Source organism: Rhincodon typus, chromosome 1 (genome assembly GCF_021869965.1).
Source record: "Rhincodon typus isolate 14 chromosome 1, sRhiTyp1.1, whole genome shotgun sequence".
Classification (NCBI taxonomy): Eukaryota; Metazoa; Chordata; class Chondrichthyes; order Orectolobiformes; family Rhincodontidae; genus Rhincodon; species Rhincodon typus.
Genome location: NC_063332.1, coordinates 643,930 through 654,613, shown reverse-complemented (window position 1 = coordinate 654,613; position 10,684 = coordinate 643,930). Strand labels below are relative to the sequence as shown.

At 43.6% G+C, this 10,684-nt stretch overlaps 1 long non-coding RNA gene across 1 annotated transcript in view; it reads left to right on the top strand.

Moving 5' to 3' along the window:
* LOC125484448 overlaps positions 1-3,989 on the top strand; it is a 34,115-nt gene extending 30,126 nt beyond the window's left edge. The window contains exon 3 of the long non-coding RNA XR_007263279.1: positions 3,883-3,989. This is a non-coding gene — a long non-coding RNA (uncharacterized LOC125484448). The remainder of the gene's footprint in view (positions 1-3,882) is intronic.
* The last annotated feature ends 6,695 nt before the right edge of the window (positions 3,990-10,684 follow it).

Below are 10,684 nucleotides of genomic sequence, written 5' to 3'. Positions count from 1 at the left end.
TAGCCAGGAAGGAACTGAAGAATGGACTTAGGAGAGCTAGAAAGGGGGATGAAAAAAGCCTTGGCGGGTAGGATCAAGGAAAACTCCAAGGCTTTCTATATCTTTGTGAGGAACAAGAGGATGGCCATAGTGAGGGTAGGGCCAATCAGGGATTGTGGAGGGAACTTGAGTGTGGAGTCAAAGGAGGTAGGGGACATCCTTAATGAATATTCGCTTCAGTATTCACCAGTGAGAGGGACCTTGATGTTTGTGAGGACAGCATGAAACAGGCAGATATGCTCAAACAGGTTGATGTTAGGAAGGAAGATGTGCCAGAAATTTTGAAAAACATGAGGATAATTAAGTTCCCTGGGCCAGACGGGATATACCTAAGGTTTCTACAGGGCGCGAGGGAAGAGATTGCTGCCCCTTTGGCAATGATCTCTGCGTCCTCACTGTCCACTGGAGTAGTACCAGAAGATTGGAAGGTGGCAAATGTCATTCCCTTGTTCAAGAAAGGGAATAGGGATTATCCTGGGAATTACAGACCGATCAGTCTTACTTCTGTGGTGGGCAAATTATTGGAGAGGATTCTGAGAGATAGAATTTATGATTATTTGGAAAAGCACAGTTTGATTAGAAACAGTCAGCATGGCTTTGTGAGGGGCAGGTCATGCCTCACAAGCCTTATTGAATTCTTCGAGGATGTGACAAAACACATCGATGAAGGTAGCGCAGTGGATGTGGTGTATATGGATTTTAGGAAGGCATTTGATAAGGTTCCCCATGGTAGGCTCATTCAGAAAGTAAGGAGGCATGGGATTCAGGGAAATTTGCCTAGCTGTCCAATAGAAGACAGAGGGTGGTAGTGGATGGAAAGTATTCAGCCTGGAGCTCGGTGACCAGTGGTGTTCCACAGGGATCTGTTCTGGGACGTCTGCTCTTTGTGATCTTTATAAATGACTTGGATGAGGAAGTGGAAGGGTGGGTGAGTAAGTTTGCCGATGACACAAAGGTTGGTGGAGTTGTGGACAACGTGGAGGGGTGTTGTAGGTTGCAACGGGACATTGACAGGATGCAGAGCTGGGCAAAGAAGTGGCAGATAGAATTCAACCCAAAAAAGTGTGAAGTGATTCATTTTGGAAGGTCGAATTTGAACGCAGAATACAGGGTTAATGGCAGGATTCTCAGCAGCGTGGAGGAACAGAGGGGTGTTGGAGTCCATGTCCATAGATCCCTCAAAGTTCTACCCAAGTTGATAGGCGTTTGGTGTGTTGGCTTTCATTGGCAGGGGATTTGAGTTTAAGAGCTGTGAGGTTATGCTGCAGCTCTATAAAACCCTGGTTAGACCGCACTCGGAATATTGTGTTCAGTTCTGGTTGCCTCATTTTTGGAAGGATGTGGAAGATTTAGAGAGGGTGCAGAGGAGATTTACCAGGATGCTGCCGGGACTGGAGGGCAGGTCTTATGAGGAAAGGTTGAGGGAGCTAGGGCTTTTCTCATTGGAGCGAAGAAGGATGAGAGGTGACTTGATAGAGGTTTACAAGATGATGAGAGGCATAGATAGCGTGGATAGCCAGAGACTTTTTCCCAGGGTGGAAATGACTATTACGAGGGAGCATAATTTTAAGGCAATTGGAGGAAGGTATAGGGGAGATGTCAGAGGTAGGTTCTTCACACAGACAGTGGTGGGCGTGTGGAATGTGCTGCCAGCAGTGGTAGTGGAGTCAGATACTTTAGAGACTTTTAAGCGACTTTTGGATTGGCACATGGAGGATAGTAAAATGTAGGGTATGCAGGGTAGATTGATCCTAATAGGATAATAGGTTGGCACAAAATTGTGGGCCGAAGGGCCTGTACTGTGCTGTACTGTTCTATGTTCTATGTACGTACATGGTACATACTCATGTAACTCAGCCAAATCTGTCTACATGATACGCCGCAGGCCAGGATGCCCCAAGGCATGACATATTGGTGAGACCATGCAGACACTATGACAACGGACGAATGAACACTGCACAACAATCGCCAAACAGGGGTATTCCCTCCCGGTTGGGTAACAATGCAGAACCGCTGAGTAGAAATTGATAGCCAAGTTCCATACACATGAGAACAGGAATCTTGGGTTCATGTTGTGCTACATGTAACCCTACCATACTATTCTGTGTTTGTAAAATCTTCCTTACTGTTCTGTTTTGACACTTATTACCTTGATTACTTGTGAAAATCTCTCTAACCAATTTGTACAGTTTTGGATTAGAGTCATAGAATCATAGAATCCTATAGCACAGAGACAGGCCTTTCGGCCCAAGTGGTCCATGCTGACCAAAATGTCCATCCACACTAACCCCATTTCCCTGCACTTGGCCCATATCTTTCTAAACCTTTCCTAACCATGTATTTGTCCAAAAGCCTTTTAAATGTTGTTAATGTACCCGCCTCAACCACTTCTCCTGGCAGCGCATTCCATATGCGTACCACCCTCTGTGTAAAAAAGTTGCCCCTCAGGTTCCCATGTATTCTTTCCCCTCTTACCTTAAACTGACGCCCTCTAGTCCTCCATTCCCCAACCCTGGGAAAAAGACTGAGTGCAAGAAAAAAGTCCGAGCTTGTTCAACCTTCCTTGTAGCTCAGTTCCTTGACATCCTTGTCAATTTCTTCTGCATTTTTTCCAGTTTAATAACATCCTTCCTATAGCAAGGTGAGCAAAACTGAACACAATACTCCAAGTGCAGCCTCACCAACGACCTGTACAACTGAAACATAACTTCCCAACTTCTGTACTCACTGTCCTGACTGATGAAGGCCAGTGTGCCAAAAGCCTTTTTCACTGCCCTGTCTACCTGTAACTCCACTTTCAGAGAGCTGTGCACCTGAACTCCAAGGTCCCTCTCTTCCACTACACTCGTGGAGGCCCCACGATTCACCATGAAACTCCAACCTTGATGTGACTTTCCAAAATGCAACACCTCACACTTATCTGTATTAAACTCCATTTGCCATTTCTCGGCCCATTTCCCCAGTTGATCAAGATCCTGCTGCAATTTCTGATAACCTTTCTCACTGTCCATGATACCACCTATTTTAGTGTCATCCGCAAACTTACCATTCATGCCTTGTACATTCTCATCCAAATCATTGATACAGATAACAACCAGCAATGGGCCCTGCACTGACTCCTGAGACACACCACTAGTCACAGGCCTCCAGTCCAGCTTGTTACTTTGGTTAGAACCTCATCATACGACTCTGATACCTGATTGATTGACTGATTTTATCATCACGTGTACTGAAGTCCAGTGAAATGATTTGTTTACAAGCAATACAGGCAGATCATTGTAAGTAAGGATGTACACTCTGTGATGCTCTGGGCTGTGCACACCACCTTCTGTAGTTTCTTACGGTCCTGGGAAGAGCAGTTGCCAGACCAAGCCTTTGTGCGCTCGAACAGCATACTTTCAATGGTGCAAATTTCCTGAGCCATCTGAGGATGATACCTACTCATGTTATTCTAGCCATTGGGTTTTCGTCCTGCACCATCTTATGTTTGATTGTTTGTAACTATGTCTCTGCCTTAATTAATCAGTTCATAGGTCATCCCTTCACTTGTTACACAGCCTGTCGACCTTACACTGTCATGATTTGTACTTATCTGTCAACTCTCTTAATTACCTGGTATTATCTTTCCATTATCTCTCTGCCTATATATTCTGCACCTGTGCGCCTCTCTCCACTTCAAATGGCGATTGACTTCGAAAGCTTGTAGGTTTAAATAAACTTGTTGGACTATAACCTCATGTCATGTGACTTCTGACTTTTTCAAATGGCAGGGCAACTTCAGCAAATTCTAGATTATCAGCATCCTCATTCCTTTGTTCTTATGTGTCACTTTTCTTTCAACAGGTTACAAATTGGCCCAGCAAAACCGTTTCAAAAACCTGAAAGATTACAAGTTTGTATCCCCATATGTCTTATCAGGGAAACAGAAACGGAGTGTAACTGTCCTTCCACGGGTAATTAATCTGATTTGATTTGATGTTGTCACATGTACCAAGGCACAGTGAAAAGTGTTCTTTCCATGCAGTAGACTCGCCAACTTTAAGGGCATTTAAATGATCATTGGATAAACATATGGATGATAATGGAATAGTTTAGGTTAGATGGGCTTCAGATTGGTTTCACAGGTCGGCGCAACATCGAGGGCTGAAAGGCCTGTACTGTGCTGTAATGTTCTATGTTCTAAATTACACAGGCAGATCATACCAGAAAAAGTGCACCAGGATAGCAGAAGAGTGCAGGATACAGTGTTACAGTGCAGAGAAAGAGATCAACATTAATATTTGAGAGGTCTGTTCAATAATCTGATAACAGCGAGGAAGAAGCTGTTCTTGAATCTATCTGTAAAAATTCTGACATTGTTTGACAGTGTGATTGCATCAATTCAATTTAACCTGCTGCCCCATCCCCATCTATTGCAATGCTGCAGATTATTCCAGTGAGAAATTCTGATTGTAGTGCGATAATATCAATTTCCCACATGGAAATCGTGCCCCCATTTCCAACAGATTCAATTTTTATCAGCAGAGGAGAGGATTGGGCTGTGAATTGCACCAAAAGGAAACACAAACTTAGCAGGATCATTTGAAACTTGTTCAGTATTAGAATTAGGATGGACAAGTCCCCAGGTCTGGATGGGATCTATCCCAGGTTACTGAGGGAAGCAAGAGAGGAAATAGCTGGGGCCTTAACAGATATCTTTGCAGCATCCTTGAGCACGGGTGAGGTCCCAGAGGACTGGAGAATTGCTACTGTTGTCCCCTTGTTTAAGAAGGGTAGCAAGGATAATCCAGGTAATTATAGACCCGTGAGCCTGACGTCAGTGGTAGGGAAGCTGCTGGAGAAGATACTGAGGGATACAATCTATTTACATTTGGAAGAAAATGGGTTTATTAGTGATAGGCAACATGGTTTTGTGCAGGGAAGGTCATGTCTTACCAACTTGATAGAATTCTTTGAGGAAGTGACAAAGTTGATAGATGAGGAAGGGCTGTAGATGTCATATACGTGGACTTCAGTAAGGCGTTTGATAAGGTTCCCCATGGTAGACTGATGGAGAAAGTGAAGTCGCGTGGGGTCCAGGGTATACTAGCTAGATGGATAGAGAACTGGCTGGGCAACAGGAGACAGAGAGTTGTAGTGGAAGGGAGTTTCTCAAAATGGAGAACTGTGACCAGTGGTGTTCCACAGGGATCCGTGTTGGGACCACTGTTGTTTGTGATATACATAAATGATCTGGAGGAAGGTATAGATGGTCTGATTAGCAAGTTTGCAGGTGACACTAAGATTGTTGGAGTAGCAGTAGTGAAGGGGACTGTCGGAGAATGCAGCAGAATATAGATAGATTGGAGAGTTGGGCGGAGAAATGGCAGATGGAGTTCAATCCAGGCAAATGCAAGATGTTGCATTTTGGAAGATCCAATTCAAGAGCGAACAGTGTGGTAAATGGAAAAGCCCTGGGGAAAATTGATGCTCAGAGAGATCTGGGTGTTCAGGTCCATTGTACCCTGAACGTGGCAATGCAGGTGGATAGAGTGGTCAAGAAGGCATACGGCATGCTTTCATTCATTGGACGGGGTATTGAGTACAAGAGTTGGCAGGTCATGTTACAGTTGTATAGGACTTTGGTTCAACCACATTTGGAATACTGCATACAGTTCTGGTCGCCACATTACCAAAAGGATGTGGATGCTTTGGAGAGGGTGCAGAGGAGGTTCACCAGGATGTTGCCTGGTATGGAGGGTGCTAACTATGAGGAGAGGTTGAGTAGATTAGGATTATTTACATTAGAAAGATGGAGGTTGAGGGGGGGACCTGATTGAGGTCTACAAAATCATGACAGGTATAGACAGGGTGGATAGCAAGAAGTTTTTTCCCAGAGTGGGGGACTCAATTACTAGGGGTCATGATTTCAAGGTGAGAGGGGAAAAGTTTAAGGGAGATATGCGTGGAAAGTTCTTTACGCAGAGGGTGGTGGGTGCCTGGAAGGCGTTGCCAGCGGAGGTGGTAGAGGTGGGCACGATAGCATCATTTAAGATGTATCTAGACAGATACATGAATGGGCAGGGAGCAGAAGGATACAGATCCTTGGAAAATAGGTGACACGTTTAGATAAAGGATCTGGATTGGCGCAGGCTTGGAGGGTCAAAGGGTCTGTTCCTGTGCTGTAATTTTCTTTGTTCTTTGTTCTTCAGTGTTCAGATTCTGTTTTCACGAGTTCAAGGGCTTTGTGTGTCAGCACAGCCTTGGTGGGCCGAAGGGCCTATTCCTGTGCTAGCTTATTTTTTTGTTCTTTAATCTGCAAAGTGGGAGTCAGTTATTGATAATTTAGTTGTAAGTGCTACTGAAGGGAAGATAAGATCTGCTTAAGTATGATGATCTGAAGTTTTGTTTACAATTTTAAAGAACAAAAATTTGAAGAAAGTAAGTTAAAGCTGTTGTTGAGTGTTTTAAAAACATCTGCTGAATGCTCTGATTAGCACATCATCCACTATAAGTTTTCTTAAATTGTTCTGATTGTTTCAATCAAGTTGATATTTTTCAAGGACTATTATTTAACCATAATGAAATGTTGGGCAAGGTGACAGTCATCTCAGCAGGGATCTCTAAGCTCACAGTTTGATTAACAAGTTAAAAATGCAGGGAATGGATTAAGTGTTTTTGTTGCCCTTGAGAAGGTGGTGGTGAGCTGCCTTCTCGAACCACGACAGTCCATATGCTGTAAGCAGACCCACTAAATTCTACATTTATATCATGGGGAAGAGAATAACCAAGGGAAGCGCAGGGCCCATTAGGGACAAAGAGGCAATCTGTTTGTGAAGCCAGAGAACACTGGGAGGGTGCTCAGTGATTATTTCACATCTGTCTTTACTCAGGAGGAGGAAGATGCAGGTACAAATATCAAGAAGATGGACTGTGAAGTTCTTGAGCAGACTGACATAGGGAGTGAGGAGGTATTGGAGGTTTTGTTGAATGTAAAACTGGATAAATCCTTAGGTCTGGATGAGTTGTATCTCAGGCTACAGTGGGAGCCGAGGGAAAAAATTACAGGGGCCCTGACCCAAATTTTTATTTCATCTCTGGCCACAAGTTCAGATCTGCTGGAATTTTTTTGAGGAGGTGACCAGGTGTGCAGATGAGGATGGGGTAGTTGATGTAGTTGATATGGATTTCACAAAGGCCTTTGACAAAGTCCCACATGGGAAACCGATAAAGACGGTGAAAGCACACGGGATCCAGGGTAACTTGGCAAAACAGATCCAAAATAGACTCAGAGACAGGTGATAGAGGGTAGTGACAGAAGGCCGTTTGTGTGACTCGAGCCTGGTGTGCAGTGGGGTGCCATAGGGATCAGTGCTGGGTCCCTTATTGTTTGTGATGTTCATGAATGATGAAGTTGCGAATGTGATAAGTAAATTTGCTTGTCCACAGATCCATGAAGATAGGAGGATGGGTTAATACGGTGGTGAAGAAGGCATTTGGGACATTTGCCTTTCTCAGACGTGGTATGGATTATAAGAGCAGGGAGGTTATGTTGGAGCTGTACAGCACTCTGATGAGGCCACAGCTGGAGCACTGTGTGCAGTTCTGGGCCCCACACTATAGAAAGAATGTGATTACACTGGAGAGGGTGCAGAGGAGATTCACCAGGATGTTGCCTGGGATGGAGCATTCCAGCGGTAAAGAGAGGCTGGATAAGCTCAGGCTGTTTTCTTTGGAGCAGGGAAGATTGAGGGAGAACCTGACAGAGATACATAAGATTATGAGGGGCATGAACAGGGTGAATAGAAAGCAGCTGTTCCCCTTAGTTGACGGATCAATAACAAGGTGACGCAATTTTAAAGTAAAAAGCAGGAGATTTAGAGGCAAGTAGTTTTTCACCCAGAGGATAGTGGGATCTGGAATACAGTCCCTCAAAGTGTATTTGAGGTGGGAAACCTCATGATCTTTGTCACATGACAATGACCTGCCCCACCCTCCACCCTCCGTTTGCCTGGTTTTCAAAGTAAATGACAGTTAACAGTTTTCTAACGGTCACCGGGAGAGGAGTAAATGTCTGGTAAGGATTTAATCCCTCAGTAAAACACTGTGTACCTCATTAACGCAGACCTTCAAACACTTCAATTTTTACAGCCAGGGAGAAAATATTCAGAAAAATAAATCTCACAAAATGAGTTGAATAAAATAAATCTAGGTTATTTTTGTTAGTGGGATACTATCTGTGTGAAGTTTAGTTTGTTTAGCCTAATTAACTAAAATCAAACAAAATATGTCAAATAACAATTTGGATGGTAAGTCAAATTCTGGTCAAAGGTGTTAATTGTAAATTTTAAAATGTCAGGAGAGGCCAGCTGAATGTCTAAAAACAGAAAGAACTGCGGATGCTGTAAATCAGGAGCAAAAACAAAGCTGCTGGAAAAGCTCAGCAGGTCTGGCAGCATTTTTTGTTATTCATTGACGGGATGAGGGTGTTGCTGGCTCGGCAGCATTTATTGCCCATCCCTAATTACCCAGAGGGCTGTTCAGAGTCAACCACATTGCTGTTGGTCTGGAGTCACATGTCCTTCCCTAAAGGACATTAATGAACCAGATGGGTTTTCCCAATAATTGACAATGGATTCATGGTCATCATTAGATTCTTAACTCCAGATATTTATTGAATTCAAATTCCACCATCTGCCATGACGGGATTCGAACCCAGGTCCCCAGAACATTATCTGGGTCTCTGGATTAATAGTCCAGCAATAATACTACTGGGCCATCGCCTCCCAGCATCTGTGAAGAAAAACCAGAGATAATGTTTTGGGTCCGTGACCCTTCCTCAGAACAGGAATCTTCAAAGGGAAGGGTGAAGATTTTGAGGTTGTGGGACAAGATCGGTGCTGGGTCCACTGCTTTCCGTTATTTATATAAATGATTTGAATGTGAACATAGGAGGTATGGTTAGTAAGTTTCCAGGTGACACTGTATTGGAGATGTAATGGACAGCAAAGAAGATTGCCTCCGAGTATAAAGGAATTTTGATCAGATGGGTCGATGGCCCAAGGAGTAGCAGATGGAGTTTAATTTAGATAAATGTGAGGTTCTGCATTTTGGAAAGGCAAATCAGGGCGGGGCTTATACGCTCAGTGGTAAAGTCCTGGGGAGTGTTACTGAACAAAGGGACCTTGGAGTGTAGGTTCATAGTTCCTTGAAAGTGGAGTCGCAGGTAGATAGGATAGTGAAGAAGGCGTTCAGTACGCTTGCCTTTATTGGTCAGTGCATTGAGTATATGAGTTGGGAGGTCATGTTGTAGCTATATAGAACATTGGTTAGGCCACTTTTGAAGTACTGCATTCAATTCTGGTCTCTCTGCTATTGGAACAATTTTGTCAAACTTGAAAGGGTTCAGGAAAGGTATTCAAGGATGTTGTCAGGGTTGGAGGGTTTTAGCTATAGGGCGAGGTTGAATAGACTGGGGCTATTTTCCTTGGAGCGTCAGAGGCTGAGGGGTGAATAGTCAAGGTCTTTTCCCCAAGTTAGTGAGTCCAAAACTAGTGGGCGTAAGTTCAAGTTAAGAGGGGAAAGATTTAAACAGGTCTGAAGAGGCAACTTTTTCATGCAGAGGGTGGTGTGTGTGTGGAATGAGCTGCCAGAGGAAGTACTGGAGGCTGGTACAATTACAACATTAAAATGCATCTGGATGTGTATATGAATAGGAAGGGTTTAGAGGGATATAGGCCAAATGCTGGCAAATGGGACTAGGTATTATCGTTGGACTGTTAATCCAGAGACCCAGATAACGTTCCGAACACTGGGTTCAAATCCAGACACGGCAGATGGTGGAATTTGAAGTCAATAAATATCTGGAATTAAGAACCAAATGATGACCACGAATCCAATTGTCGGAAAAACCCATCTGGTTCACTAGTGTCTTTTAGGGAAGGAAACAGTCATCCTTCCCTGGTCCGGCCTACATGTGAGACCCACAGCAATGTGGTTGACTCTTAACAGCCCTCTGGGCAATTAGGGATGGGCAATAAATGCTGCCTAGCCAGCGATGCCCTCATTCCACAAATTAATAAAGAGAAAAAAAAAGGTTAATTCAAGATTTCTGAAGAAGGATCTGGGCCTGAAATGTTAGCCTTCCTTGTTATCTCTCAATTCAAGATATCTGGTCGGCATGGACCCAAAGTCAAATTCAAATGGGATAACAAGGTATAGAGCTGGATGAACTCAGCAGGCCAAGAAGCATCAGAGGAGCAGGAAAGTTGACGTTTCAAATTCAAATGGACTGATTTTGGTAGATTAATTCGGTGCATCCCTAATTACAAAAAAGTACATATGGAATTCCTTTATCCCAATCCTCTGGATAGTCTTGACTATAAGCCCTCAAGATTGTCTTTAAAGTTTGATGCCAACCTTCTAATGCTCCCTGCGATTCAGGATGGTGTGCAGTGGATTTGAATTGTTTTATTCCGAAGCTACCCATAACTTCCTTAAAAAACCTTGATTTAAAATGTGACCCTTGATCTAATTGTATCGCTGTGGGTAGTCCGTACCTCGTAAAAAATTGGAGAAACTCTTCGACAATACTCTTAGCTGTGCTACTGCGTAATGGAATGGCCACTGGAAATCTAGTAGATACGTTCTTTATAGTCAACAAACA